The sequence below is a fragment of the Cydia splendana genome, chromosome 20 (assembly GCF_910591565.1).
Source record: "Cydia splendana chromosome 20, ilCydSple1.2, whole genome shotgun sequence".
NCBI lineage: Eukaryota > Metazoa > Arthropoda > Insecta > Lepidoptera > Tortricidae > Cydia > Cydia splendana.
In genome coordinates this window covers 4,578,809-4,595,137 of record NC_085979.1, presented here as the reverse complement: position 1 = coordinate 4,595,137, position 16,329 = coordinate 4,578,809, and the positions used below count along the sequence as shown (strand labels likewise).

Here is a 16,329-nt window from a genome sequence, read left to right as displayed (position 1 = left end):
AGGAACGGAACTCAAAATAAAACCTAGTCATAGTCAATTTAAATACAATCTGAATTAATTGACAGCATCTGCCTTTTTTAAGGTATAGAAACTCATACGGGCCTTTAGGGTCCCGTTTTTAGGGTTCCGTACCCAAAGTGCCCAAAGGGTAAAAACGGGACCCTATTACTAAGACTCCGCTGTCCGTCCGTCCGTCCGTCCGTCTGTCACCAGGCTGTATCTCGTGATCTGTGATAGCTAGAGAGCTGAAATTTTCACAGATGATGTATTTCTGTTGCCGCTATAACAACAAATACTAAAAACAGAATAAAATAAAGATTTAAGTGGGGCTCCCATACAACAAACGTGATTTTTGACCGAAGTTAAGCAACGTCGGGTGGGGTCAGTACTTGGATGGGTGACCGTTTTTATAGATAATGGTACGGAACCCTTCGTGTGCGAGTCCGACACGCACTTGACCGGTTTAACCCTTTGGGTACGGAAACGCGTTAAGATGTATAAAGTTATCGTAAAGTATGCGTGATGATATGGCGACGTAAAAAACCCTTAACATATAGAATCTCGAACAGATTTCCTCAGCCTCATTATATATTGTATAATAGCAGAGTGGTCTATAATTTGAAGCGCTCAGCGCCTATTATGGTAACGCATCACTAGGCACTAATCACTAGGGATGTGCCTACAAAGTGCTTGTTAGAGATAACATATATTCATTCTACGAACGAGCTGTGTTCCATACCTTCTAGCATGAGTTCTCGCGTGCGAGCAGGCGTGGCTCACTCCGCGATTTCGTCGCTTTGGTACAGGTAGCTAAAAGTACATCCGTTCCACTCCAATTTTGGTGGCTAGCCATAAGCCGCGCGTGGCGCTGTCGCCACCTAGCGGCCATATCTATCCTGATCGTAACAGAAGCGTTTTGTTAGAGAGTGAGTCTTCTGTACCTAGTACTATTATTTATTCTGTGGTGCGAGTCCATTACTAGAAGTCGCGCAAGATGTATGGAGTCTCGCGCGAGAACGCAACTCATACTAGCAGGTCTGGCGCCTGTGTGGTTGACCTTATCCGGCTCGAAGGACCACAAAGCAGTCAGGGTGTAAAGTCAAGAAATTAGAAGGAAATAAAAGATATGGCGCGCCGCGGCGTGAAATGCAATGGAAGATATGGCGATCGGGCGGGTTTTTACCTTTATCTTAATGACTCTGAAAATATATACTTCTGTTCAAAATTTTGCTCGTCAGATCGCTCGGCTATATTACTAGTTATTTATACTAAAATTATACTGCTATGGTATTCAGGGTAATGATATACAACTGAAAATAATTCAAATTAGACATGAATTTGTTTTTTTTTTATCAACCCATGTTTAACATTTTAAGGATTTTGTTGGAGTATACCCTTGTAAATATAGTCTATACTTTCCGTGTCGAAGTATTAATGGCATTGGCCTTTGATGAAAACGCGCTAAAACTCAATATTAAAACTAACATTTTGTGTTAGTTAACCTGTCTTTTAATTTTATAAGTGATCACAAGGAATAGTTGCATTCTTAAAATCACAAAATCACTAGCCACAACACTAGTCGTTATATAATGTCGGTGTTTGTTTAATCCCGAGATATTACCGGTAACGACCGGCAATATTACCGGTAATAAAGTGCCGGGGCCGGATTTCCGTAAATAACTCTGGTATAACAAGATATCAATGAATCTAGCAACATATAAGATAATAGTTATAGCCCGGTCAACCATTTTGTGAAAAAAATAAAGATATTACATTTTCATCAACCTGCCGTCCTTAAGTTTTCTTTACCGCCTTTTTTACGGACGGAAAGGCCTGACCTTACTTAATTATAAATTATACGTAAAGTTTAGATTAACTGTATTTATAATTCGAAACAATATGCGAACAGAGAGGTTGAGCATTTCAAAATATCACATTACACATGTCTGGATTTTGGAAAAGCTCAAATATACAGTCGCCATCACAGATATATAGGAGCGGCCAAGGTGTTCACAATATCTGAACACGCGCTCTAACGCCCTGACAATAGAGGCGTGTTCCGATATTTGTGAGCACCTTGGCCGCTCCTATATATCTGATGGCGACTGTACATAGTACAGAAATTATATTCGAACTTTTTAATTCCGAAAGAGGAAATCTTAAAACATGTAAAAGCTATTCGAGTTACTTGTAAAATATATCCGAAATAATAAAGAAAATTATGATTAATACCTACATAGATACAGTCAACCGTCAAAATATGGGTGTACAAATCATCTCAAAAATATGTCCCATAACTCTTATGTCAGTGAATTAAGAACTTTGGGACATATTTTTGAGTAACTTGTCTACACCCATATTTTTACAGTTGACTGTACCTACTTATTTATTTAGAAATTTAAATCAGGCAACAAGGCCCATATTACAAATACCTTACAGACTAACATACATATGTATTTTATAAGCAGAAAACTAACAAAACGGCGTGGCTCCGTTGCATCGGCTGCTCTTGTGTCGGATTATTTAAAGGCCAATTTTCTATCCTTGTGAGCAAAACCGCAGGCGTTCCCTAGTGTCCCTAGGTTAGGTCCGTATTATAAGTTATGCATGCAGGTTGTTATGCAACGCGAGCGACGACCTCGCACAGGGACGTCCCTGGAGTGGACACGTAATGCAAATACATTATTAAATGCTACTTATCTATAATCTATTAGCATTTTGTACAATTGTGATATATTAATAGAGAGCTTTTCAGTCGAGTACCGTGTTCAGGCAACGAAGCTTGCTGAGTTGCCTAAGTGAGGTACGAGATTAAAAAGCTTGATTATATCACTATTGTATACAATACTTTTTCTACGAGTCAACAAAAATAATACTTTAAACTTGTAGAGAGAGGTTTTACAGTACATCTGGTGCTACATTATGACACCAGGTGCTATAATAAGCACATTAGGTAACTACATCGAATATTTAAAGGGCCATATGTACTGTACAACGTTATACGATAAACGTGCGAATAGGTAATTCGCAATTTCGAATAGGTATTTCCTATTTTTGCACTTGTATCGTAAATAACTATTATGTCACTAATCTATAACCAAAACAAACTTAATAGTAGCAAAAGTGTTATTTTAGGAAATGCAGCTGTGTATGTGTAGGTACATATATAGAATACAACTTAAATATTTATTATACTGCTTGAGTGCTAAGCCACTTTTAAAACACCTTCTTACCTAAAAAATGCTATAATGAACTTAAATATATTATAATATGTAATATCTGTAATTCTTTTGCTTTGCGTGTTTAGGTATCTTTCCTCAACCCGCCAACAGAACGGCAGCTGACAATCACGAGGCTTCACTATTCATCTTCCTTAACTACTTTGCGAGTTATCGTCCGCGAATTTTTTTTACAAAATGGCACCCGCATCCAGGAAAAATATACAAATTAGCGTCTCTATAGTTCCTCAGTCCGATAGCACCGGTATAGACAGGAAACGGACCCACGAGACTTGACATCGCCCATACACTCGATTCCAATAAAAACGGGACACTTTGCCTACAACCTCCGTACAGAGTCACCCGTTTTGAGTGTTCTAGAGTGGAGGCTGCAGGACATTCGTCTATAATCTGCATGCCATTCATGCTTGTATCTCGATCCTGAGAAACGCGATCGATAAAATGTGATTTTGCAGTGAGGTGTTTTGCAGAAAACATTGTAGGTATATGTAATGCGGGGTTATTCGCGGATGGTCTAGAACGCAAAATGACTAGTGTAATATTTTATATCAATATAGGCAAAATATTACACTAGTCATTTTGCGTTCTAGACCGTCCGCTACTATACCTAATGCGTTGTTTACGAAAAAAACATGCAGAAAATAACATCACATCTTATTTTATAATCATATTTTATGAATAATAAGTAACCGTAAAGTATTTAAAATTCTTATTTCTGTAAACCTGCATTATTTAACTTCGTACGCTTGTTTGCGAATGTGTTCGTATTATTTTTGACTTAAAAATATGAAGTGAAAATTAAACAAATTAAAATGGGTCACTCACGTATTTAATTACAAATGGCGTGATACGTGAGTGACCCGTTTGAATATATTTAGTATTTTGTGTCTCGCGAAGGTTTTGTTATTAAAAGTGAAAATTCTTACCATCAACACGGCTGCCATTTTCATCATCTTGCCAGGTTCACTTATCACTTAGTTAGCATCACTTATCACCCAACACTAGATTAGCACTTTACATGATGTATCACTTAGATACACTTGTATGTAACTTTATAAAATTTTGCTGAAATAAACATATTGTTAGAGATCCGATAATATGTCTTGAAAATAGTTTGTTTATTTTGAAATGAAATGTCGTGGAATAATAATAATTTTGTAAGGTATATTTCTGGAAGCCTTTTTCTTGTAGTTTACTTTTAATGAATATTTAAAATGGTACAATATCATCACAATCATTGATAATATTGGAAATAATCTACTAAATAAATACTAGTGTCTACGACTAAGGTCTGCGTCGGCCTGCCAACGCGTGCTCCCGTTGAAGCTGCTCGTTATGGAGCGAAACATGAGCAATCTTTGACTTTAAAATACGCGAGTGACCGAGTCACCCATTTTATTATATTTAATATGTTTGTGTCTCACGTGTTTTGTTATGAAAATCACCTAGCTTTACCTAAAATAAGCTTACTAACTTATTTTAAACTAAAGAGTTGGTGATTCGCAAAAATTTTCTTGCAAATAAGTCAGAAAAAACATAAGACTTCTTTGGTAAATAGAAAAAAATATGATTCAGTCAGAAATAAGTCGGTCAGTCCATTCATGCCATTTCTTTAATAACCGCGGCCTGAGTGACCGACATCGACATCTATTGTATTGATGTTTAAATTTATTTATCGTTTTTAGGGGTCCGCACCGAAAAGGTAAAAATCGGGCAAGTGCGAGTCGGACTCGCGCACGAAGGGTTCCGTACCATAATGCAAAAAAAAACGAAAAAAAAAGCAAAAAAAAACGGTCACCCATCCAAGTACTGACCACTCCCGACGTTGCTTAACTTTGGTCAAAAATCACGTTTGTTGTATGGGAGCCCCATTTAAATCTTTATTTTATTCTGTTTTTAGTATTTGTTGTTATAGCGGCAACAGAAATACATCATCTGTGAAAATTTCAACTGTCTAGCTATCACGGTTCGTGAGATACAGCCTGGTGACAGACGGACGGACGGACGGACGGACGGACGGACGGACAGCGAAGTCTTAGTAATAGGGTCCCGTTTTACCCTTTGGGTACGGAACCCTAAAAACGGACCCCTTCTAGTACGACTCTGTCCGTCTGTCTGTTAACATCGATAAATATCACGAAAACTACTTACGCTATCGATTTGAAATTTGGAATAGTTAAAAGATAACCCAGACGCACTGAAAATGGTCAGCAAAATCACCACAAGCGTACCTACGCTTGTGGTGATTGTGCTGCAAATAAATAGGTACCTAAGCAAAAATCACCTAGAGGCAGCCTGGGTGGAAATTAAGTATTTAAAACTCGTTAACACCATCTAAAAGAGCCTTCATTTCCATGCTATAAATACCTACCTAAATAACGGTAATAATTCCAATTAGCAGTATTTATAACAAGTAAGCAAGGATATTTATATTCACAATAACTATAAAATAAATACAGCTATGCCTCCGTAATTGCATTTACTATCCCGACACATTCTACACCTTATACCAAATGAATAAGATTGTAAATCCTTTACGATTAACGAAGAGGGACGTCGTTAACGTTTCCCGATTGATGAAACGTTATATGATTTAACGTAACGGGTTACTCAACGCGGTTGACAAATCGTTACATAGCCCATGTCTTAAGTAACTACATGCTCGGTGGACCGTTTGGGATTGAGTAATGGCAGGTTCTAGGTTCTGTAATATTTCTTTCGATTCTCTTATTAATTTCCTGGTACTTCTAATTCGTAATAAAAATAACGTATCTTCCCCAGTTTTTAATCTATTGGAGGGTTTTTCGGGCACACGAGACGGGAGAAACTAATGCCCTGATGAGTTAGTACCACCAGCATTGGTATCGACGAGAGGAGAAAGAATTTCCTAGTTAATTTATTAAGATTTCGAAGATTATCCGATGTTTTTTATATTCAGAACACAAGACTTATTGACCTTAAAGGATGACTCACGTTAGACCGGGCCGTGTCCGACCCGGAGCTTCCGGCGCATCGTTTTCTATGGAAAGCATCTCGTGATCTCCTGTCATGTCATAGAAAAGTAAGCGCCGGAAGCTCCGGCCCGTGAGTCCTTAATGTGGGACTAGGTAGATTTGTGTAAAATTGTTCTTTTTTCTAAATAAAAACAAAAGGTTTAAATTCTCAGAAGGCTTAAGAACCTAACTTAAAATTTTCTACAGGATGTTAACAAAACTTAATTGTTATTGATAAATGAAAGGAGAACTGAGACATATTTATTATGGATTTACATTGACATTTAAAATGTTATGGTCAGCGAGACAAATTTTTATATTACGGCTACTGTGTTTAATACGCTTAGGCCGACTTGCACCATCCCACTAACCCGAGATTAAGCGGTTAAACACTTAACCCAGTGTCAAATTGTACTGGTAACCATGGTAACTCCAGGTTTAACCGATTAACCGCGGGTTAGTAGGATGGTGCAAGTGGCAATTAGTGGGAGCGAAAGGGGGAAGAGCTACTTGACGACTTATTTCTACTTCCAGGCCCCAATTTCACCACAGTGACAGGTGCGACAATTGTAAAACATCACTGTTGCTGACGTCACAGGCATCCATGGGCTACGGTTACCGCTTACCATCGGGCGGGCCGTATTCCTGTTTGCCACCATCATTGTATTATTAAAAAAAACTTTACTATATCGGAAAAAAACAGATATTTCTCTTGCTAAGTTTATGACAATTGTCACAAGAAACACTACAATTGTAACGAAATTCCGACATATAACTCATTTCCTGTCAAGATTCACCGACAATTCTACAAATATGTCGACTAGAAAAAATAATTCTTGTTTCACAACATAATTGTAATACATACAATTGTAGCAAAATGCCTGTCATGTTTGTAAGTATTTCTATAGAAAATATTTTATAAAATTGTAATATGTCACCTGTCGCTTGACAATTGTCGCTCGACATATGTCACTGACAATTGTAGCCGTGGTGAAATTGGGGCCTGTTCTATAGTATCTCTGCCATGCATGCTAAGTTTCATGCTTTCTGTCAGGAGGGCAAGGGCAACATTTTGAACTATGAATTCAGACTAAATATATATTTTAACGAGTCACTCACATATTTATAAATTCGGTGAGTGACCCGTTTCAATATGTATATTTAATATGTCTGTGAGTCACGGAAGTGTTGCTATTTATATAACTCATTAGTCATAAATTTACTTTTTAAATACTTCCAAAGATTGCAACAATAGATAAATAAATTAAATATTCAAATTTCATTAGGAAACGGTCAGATAAACTTTCTACGAGACAAAGGCAGAGAAAGGCGCAGTTACGCCGTATGGATGTCAAATTGACATTCACGTAATTTCCTCGCCGCGTTGTGTAACGTACGTAACGCTGACCATGTGTGATGTGTAATGTGCGTTAGATGTGTGTCTCATAGAATGTAACTAGCTTTTTCGGGTTAGTCTGTCTGTCTGTCCGACCATTCACAGTTCGACCATCATCCAATTTTTAACAATGTACTTTTTTATTTGGAATGAAATGTCTTTAAAACCCGTAGGGGTCTGATCAAAAACTAAGTAATTAAGTCCGACTCACGCTTGACTGCACATTTCTAATAGGTTTTCCTGTCATCTATAGATAATGAACTATTTTGTGTAGTTTTTGGACCTATTAGTTTCGGAGATAAAGGGGGGGATAATGGTCGGACAAACAGACGCACGAGTGATCCTATAAGAATTCCGTTTTTTTCTTTTGAGGTACGGAACCCTAAAAACCAAGATTATTATTTTACAATGAAGTACCTACGATAAGTCAGGAGTGCGAAACTCCTGATTTCGGGCAAACTCGGCTCCGTTCGGCCCAGCATTGCTCCGAGCAATTATTAGGGTTGACACAACTTGACGTCCCTTTGCGTGCACGACCACAGATAAGATAATGGCTTGAATTTTGACAACCCTTAATAGCCGAAAGGGACAGTGCCATATATTAGAAAGGGACAGCATGATTCGACCCTGAACCGCTGTCAAACTTCGGTTTAGTTTCCTTTCTGTACGGTAGTACTATTACTTATTCTGTGTATTGTCGGCTTGAACAAAAATGCGGTTGAGTCAAGCGCCGCCGCCGCCGCGCAAGCAGAGCGCTGTAGAAAGTACGCTCAATAAAAATAAACATAGTGGAAGGAAAGTCGGCCGCATAGGATTATTACTTATTACTTAGCCGTTTTCGGGGCTTAGGGTCGATATACTTTTGAGTCAATAAATTAGAAGCCTTCTAGTGTCAAGTGAAGTATATTTTGAATAGGGAGTATTACTGCAATGTTCTGCCGCCAGAGTGCAGCACTAATTTGTTTAGTAAACCATAGAGTAACTTATACATACTAGGCCTTAAACAGTTTTTTGACAAGTTTTCACTATGACATTTGACCTAGTGACGCATGACGTGTCTTTTTGATGTCAATGAGGTTTGTTTACTGCATGTGTTAGTGGTGTCACCTACGCAGAGCTGTGCTTAATATTCCCTATTAAAATAAATAACAACAAAGAGGGCCTCATAGATTAATATTAAGATGTTAAGGGGTTTCAGGTTAATATTGTTTTCGGGAACCAAAAAAGAGGCAGCTAATGATAAGGCTACAGGAAAATCAATGACCTTTTATTTATGTAGACGTGTGACGTTCATAGTTGACAAAATTAAAAATTGATCCAACGATTTTGACAGCTTGACAGGTTGGCGTCACCCATACGCCTAACTAAATATAGGTTCTGGAACCTATATTTAATGGCTCACAATCGTGCGCCTGGTACCATATCTACCTCAATTTACTTACATCTATGAGGAAAATACAGAAAATCTGTGTAACCACAGAATAACCTCGCTGATCGTGAGTCGTGAGCAAATAATAATATATATTTTCTCATAATGTAGCTAATAGCTGATTACATAAATAGAAGTCACACCGAAATTAAGATATTCGAGTCAGTTTTGGAACCACACCTGGGATATTTTGAACTAGGTATAGTAGGGTGGTTATAAAAGAATTTAATTTCTAACAATATGAAAGTCGCTAGGGACCTCATACTATTGTCAATGTAACATGGTACAGTACGGTTACCATCAGTTTGTCACTGACATAAACGCTGTCGAGAACGTAATTTACTTTCTATACATCCCGTTTGCACTAATATGCGAGTGCGAGCGAGATGTATAGAAAGTAAATTACGTTCTCGACGGCGTTTATGTCAGTGACAAACTGATGGTAACCGTACTGGGCCCTGTTTTACACAATGCTCTGCACTCAATGGTACTAAAATTTAAATCCTTGACCGTACAGTCAGCAGCAGAAGTTGCTAAGCGGGCGAGGTGTTCAAAATTACCTTGACACGCTCTTATTCTCTTAACAATAAAGTCGCGTCAAGCTCATTTTGAACAACTGGCCCGCTTAGCAACATCTGCTGCTGACTGTACCTAAAACAGTTAATTATTATGGCAAGAGGACCAGGTCCTATCTTGTTCCTAAAATCTTTAACAACATACCGTTAAATATTAGGAAAAGCACCAGCAAAAATGTATTTAAGTCTAAATTAAAAAAAACTCATGTTGAAACAATATGAAGCTAGGATAAACTTAAGTTAAAGAATGTCATGTTATATTGAACTTAGATTTGTAACTTATACTAGTATCTAAAAATAGTTTAAATACCTAAATTAAGTAAAATAGCCTAAAAACAGTATGTAAAAAGAGGAGCCTATTTCTGCCAACAAACTGTTATACAGTTTGGCGGAGGTTGTACCTATCATGTAAAAATATGCTGTTCCGTGAATAAATGGTTTTTTTTTAAACAAAAAATAGGGTAGTCTTATATGTGGCAGTGATCACAAAAAAGACACGTGTTTATTTTTTAATTAAACGTTTTCTGTTACGAACTATTAGTTTAATAAACTATGTTTATCTCTTATAAATTATAAATGCAAACGCTGTATATTAGGTCATTACCTATGAAATTGGCGTTTTGTTCGGAGAATTTCAACGAAACACGAATTTCCATACAATTAATTTTGCGGATATTTTTTTGATGGCTAATTCAAACCAAACAAAATTTTTCCAGTAATTTTTGACACCTTTAAGGTATGTTTTCAATATCTCCATTTCTTGAAAATTGGTACCATTAGAAAAATATAAGTAATTTTAATACTCGAACCGACAGCACATGAAAAGACCTATTTTCAAGGCTTAATTCTGAACACTTAACAATAAAAAATAACAATTAATTGTATGTAAAATCGTTGTTTATTGAGTGCACTGTAGTTTTATGACAGCGTTTTACACAAAAATAAAACGCTAATTAAATAACTTACCATATTCGAAACCTAAGAATAATATTGAGAATGGCAACATTGTGTTGTCGGTCGTATTGTCCTTTTCTAGCATATACGTCCCTCTCTCTCTCTCACATTCCCACCACAGAGCAGTTGGTTTTGACAGGTGTTTGACAGTTACCGCCAAAACAAATTTCCAAGTCATTGTCTCAAAATTATACATATTTACACCAGGCAGGATTAAAACTTTAGGTTTCGAATATGGTAAGTTATTTAATTAGCGTTTTATTTTTGTGTAAAACGCTGTCATTAAACAACTGTACCGATATTCGAAACCTAAGAATAATATTGAGACGTGTTTGTTATCGCCTGGTGGTGGGAAGACGCCAAGCCAATGTGATTATACATGTACTTATTATGTATATGTAATATTATTATATTACGAGTGTTTAATTAATTATGTAGTACACCCTTTATTTTAACACCTGTGAGGAGAGAGGTATTATGTAAAGCATACAATTTGTTATACCATAATATTATGTTACTAACTTTGCATTTCATATACGTACTTAATGTACTTATAAATGTTCAAAGAGAAAAAATGAGTCACCACAATGGTGCTATACTTAATTATATGTATGTGAAAACTAGGTAAAAGAAGATCAGATAAGTCAGTCTACTCTTCAAGGAGCATACAACATCTGTGATAAGGAGTGATGTAATTCAAGTATGAAAAGAATAAAATCATAAAGTACTCGAGTAGTTTTTATTATTTTATAACTCCCAATTATTAACAAATTTGATAATAATTATCTAGTAAAGTAAGCAGTTGCAGGAATATAACAAGGACAAGACCTTTCTTATTTCCAGAATCCCTCGGGATTAAGTAGACGAATATTTTAAATATTCGTTATAATTCACTATCACTACCCACAAGGTTAATATTGGGTACCTACTTACTAAAATGTCATAGGGAATTACTGAATTCCTTTAATGACTGTGAGTCAGTGTGAGCTATATACTTGGTTGTAGCTATAAAATGCATTTAATCCTTTGTACGCTTTACTAACGCGAACGCGAGCTAATGTACCTAAACAAACCTTACTTAAAATTGTGAAGGTTACTTTGAGAGCTTAAGCCATAACATAACACTCATGTGGGCACGCCTAGTTATGACGCTTTTTGGTGCTCTTGGCGTTCAAATGGTTAATATAGAAATGCCACAGAACCTTATCAATTATATTTGTAAAGGTGCAGGCTCATTCTGCTTATATTCATGTTTAGCTATCATCAAGTGACCTTAATTGTACTCATTAATTTCTATATATGCAGTAAGAGTAGTTTACCTTATCTGGTGCCTACTAGTAGGCATAAGCTTGATTGGTTCTGAACGCTAAAGTGGTTTAATTTATGTAAACCATTCATAGCATTGCTTAATTCTGAATATTCCGTTTCCTCTTTCCAGTGTGTAAATTATTAAGAATAAGGTACTTAATTCGAAACCTTAGCTCATCGCATATGTGTTTTTAACCAAAATGCAAATTTGTGTGTTTATTTAGTGATCATACATTATTTGCAATAACTGTACGGACCATGGGGTCCCCGACCTTTTTCCGGGCACCCGTGGGCCCAAAGCCAACAGCGCAGAGGCCCTTTAAGAGGGAGCTATTTCATCCAATGCTAGAGTCAACACTTTGTCGAATCTATTTGATATTTATGTATACTTATCCTCCTTATGAACTAAGGATAATTGTAATTTTTTGATATCAAATATACGCCGAATTGTCAATTATTTTATATTTTGAAATACATATAATATTACTGGATTTGGATCAGTGTGCTTTTGAATACTATATCTCTGGCCTACTATATAGGCTAATCTATTAGCATCCCGCCTCCTGGAAGGCAGTCTACAGACTTTTTAGATATATATTCACAGTAGCGCTAAGTGTGTGGATCTAGTTTTCCGACACTTGACTGCATGAGATTATAGTGAACATTTTTTCAGGTCTCGGGCAAGAAGGGTACCTAGATAGGTTGAGGTCCTTAACTTGTGGATTTGGTAAGAGCAAGACACAGGCGGGGTGTAAATTAATTAATCCACCATGTTTCAAGAGATCCATGTGCATTGATGCCTTCAGGTAACGCTGTTCAGGCAGACTAACACTTTGGCAGAGTTTTGCCAACATATAATAAATGACTGCATTTGTTTGGGTGTACATGTTCCACACCAAAGACATATTTATATATTTCAATCCATTTTTGAAAGTTTGGCGTTTCAAAATAGCTTCGCCTTTTCGCAAGGCGTGCTCCTGTTTCTCTATTTTATTGTGCAAGCGAACAGTATCACAATGCTATAATTTTGTATAAATTGAGAACTAGAGGGTCATGCCCTAGGCGTGACCGCCCAGAAGTTGTGCTAGAACCTTTCGTGCAAACCATTCAGTCACTGTTTTTAAAAACCTTTTGTAGTGGGTACATTCCACGTTCTTAAATTTGTTAAACGTGTAGTATCAAACTATGACAAGTCATGATAAGTGAATTAAGTGGTAACAGTACCTGGTCCGTGCATAGAAGCACTTGCCCTTGAGGTTAGGGCATGGGTAGTTTATAATAAACTTAATCCGTGCATGGGAGCACTTACTGGTTTAAAACTTCCAGGGTCACAATACAGACATAAGGGTGTAAAATACATAATTCATAAACGCCCGTTAGGCCAGTTTTGTATATTTTATTTCAAACATGCTTGTGCAGCACCGCCAGCACATAATAATTTCCCATACCATGGCAGTCAGGGATATAATAATTAAATAGGTAGGTAACCTTGGTCATATCGTGTACATAGGTAGGTACTCGTAAACATGTTAACTGAAAGACTAGTGCTCTCGAGGCAAATATAATTTATGCAACTGTGAGCTGCTCTTACATTGGGATCATATGTATTTATTTCTAGTCTGCCTTAGCAGGCCTAGACTTCAAAGGTGTTTAGATATTCATAGGGCCATTAAACGGACCTTTTGTACACCTTGAGCAGGCTGTTTGTTTCACACTATGAGTAATATATATTGTAAACATAGCTTATTTCAGAATGGAATCGTAAGCTCTGTCGTGTCGTGAGCTTACCGAGCCTGATTTAATTAGAGTCCACAGATTATCTGGACCTTGGAGGATTGACCACTCCTTATTCTAATTATCAATATTCTGCCTGGGCTTATAGTCGAAATTCAGCGACTAAATTTCTTAGTATTATCTATGACGCCCAAGTTATGAGGCTTAGCGTCTCCAGACCACAATTTTATTTATATATTAGGTTGCAAAGATTTTATCATCTTTAAAATAAAAATGAGTCGAAATAGGCCTGGAATCTTAGGTTATTTTTTACCTTTTATGATTTTAGAAATGTTATTGTAAATAGTAAGTAGTTTTCACTTTTACCACAGTTAATTAGCCCAATTTTGGGTTTAGCCAACAGGGTGTTCGGGACCCTTAGAATAGATTGGTAAACAGAAATGAAAACTCTAATAACGAAGCCTTGCCTATTTCGACTGATTTTTACCCAAAACATTATTTTAAACCCTTTTTACTTTCTCTAAGAGGAGATATTTACAAATTCATCTTTGTAATATTTTTCTGATTGTGGCCTACTCGCTCGCTTGTGTTATAACCATATCATTTATATGTCTGACATGCCTTGCGCAGGCTTACATAGGTTATAATATCATCATCAATAACTTGACGTCAGTTTGTGAACGAATCAAAGATTCTTTGGCACACCTTACGCAGGTGGAAACATGGCAGCCTTGCGCAGGCTTAGATAGGTACATAATATATTGGTTTTATCACAAATAACATGACGTTAGTTTGTGAACGAATAAAAGATTCTCTTGGGCACACCTCACGCAGGTGGAACCATAACAGACGTAGGTTTAAGAATATCATTCAAATCAAATACCGTGTGGGTAATATTCCCTTAGTTGCGGGTTCCTTGCTCGACAAGGTGAAAGGCTTTAAGCAGGCTTTAACAGGCACTTTTAGAGAGTGTCATTCACGGTGTCGCGCAGATTTGCCAAAACTAAACTTTAACTCTACAGTTAACTAATATAATTTGACAATATGAACCAAACCATGCGTCTTCGTCAATGAATCAATCTAAAGATTCCCGTATCGTTAATGCCTTTCCAAATCACAGGCTTCCGATTTTATTTGAAACGTTTACAAGTGTACTATTTATGTAGGTAGGTAGGTAGGCTTAAGAATTGACCCTCTTGTATGTAGTTACGTATAGAATTAATAATCAAATTATTCAAATCCAAAATAACACAAGCACATATAGCAACTACATGCAAGAGTTCTTTCCTTAACCTTTTTAGGCTGTAAGTACCTGCTAAGTTATTTATTTAAGTAGGTACCTACCTACATTTTAACCTTTTTTTTTTTTTTTTTTTTTAATCAAAGATCTAGTTGGAGAGATATAAGTTGGTAGATAAAGAGTGAAATACTTCACGATTTCGCATGTCACTCTTGCGCAGAGCCATGCTAATCTCTCTCTATGTCTAGTCAGATTTAAGTTTATGTACTGCCGAAGTACTCAGTTTCCACAAAAATAAATGCAATGTTTGCGATGTAGGTTTGTTCGTTACCTTGTGTCCCTCAGAGCGGAAATAGAAGCTCCGCGAAGCGGAGCTTCGTCGACTCCTAAGCGGGTACACATTATTTATCAGCAAGTTTATTACCAAAAAATAAATTTTGCAATAAATATTATATTAACCCAGAACGGGATAAAAAGACAAATTGCTTGGACAGATAAAACCTACACGTCTATAAGCTTCTACCTTCATACGTAGGTTCTACGTATTAACTATCCGATCCTTTCGTATTCGAAAACACAAATCACTTGAAAACTGAAGGGTATGCCTCCACAGATCACCATTTAAGTATTATAATTTCAACCGTTATTATACACACACACAAATATTTAAACTAACAAGACTCTGAAGAGACTTAATGTAGGTATAAAATTAAATTATAATGGTGACACGTGCACGCTTTACCAGCTCGATGTGTTTTCTAACATGTGTTTTAGTATTTTCATTGGCATAGCCACGGTGCGCGCAGGCAGCCTTTGAAAACACTTGCACATCACTATTCCGGATCGTTTTTATTTGCTAGATAGTTTAACGGACAACTAAATTTAAATATTTATTTCGAACGGCAAAAGCCGTTAGAAACTGTTTTTCAATATAGTCAGCTAAACTGGGGTACAAATTCAAAAACTCACCAGCAGTTTAGCTTCACGACCTTCCAGATGGAAAAACAGCAAGCCAATGACTTGGAAATTTGTTTTGGCGGTAACTGTCAAACACCTGTCAAAACCAACTGCTCTGTGGTGGGAATGTGAGAGAGAGAGAGGGACGTATATGCTAGAAAAGGACAATACGACCGACAACACAATGTTGCCATTCTCAATATTATTCTTAGGTTTCGAATATCGGTACAGTTGTTTAATTGTAATTGTGTATGTACTTTTGTAAAAAAAAAAAAACTAGGATCAGACTTATATCTATGAACAAAAACGCCAATTTCATAGGTAAGGACCTAATATTAATGCGGATATTTTACATAATGCCACAACATTCGATAGAGCGACATGTTTACCGTTTTAATTATGTAAACAAAACGTGTGATAGCTGTTTATTATTGGTTCGGTGACGCCAGTAAAAAATGTCCTCATTTTTTCATCGGGTCACTCACGTACCCAACAACAATTCAA

General features: G+C 36.7%; 1 protein-coding gene and 1 non-coding gene across 2 annotated transcripts in view; both read right to left on the bottom strand.

Annotated features, from left to right (window-relative positions):
• The window catches only part of LOC134800831 (rhophilin-2-B), a 196,179-nt gene that overhangs the window by 86,935 nt on the left and 92,915 nt on the right, over positions 1 to 16,329 (bottom strand). The window lies entirely within an intron of this gene.
• Positions 15,044 to 15,147, bottom strand: LOC134800961 (U6 spliceosomal RNA). Its single transcript, XR_010145604.1, has one exon. It is a non-coding gene; the product is annotated as a U6 spliceosomal RNA (small nuclear RNA).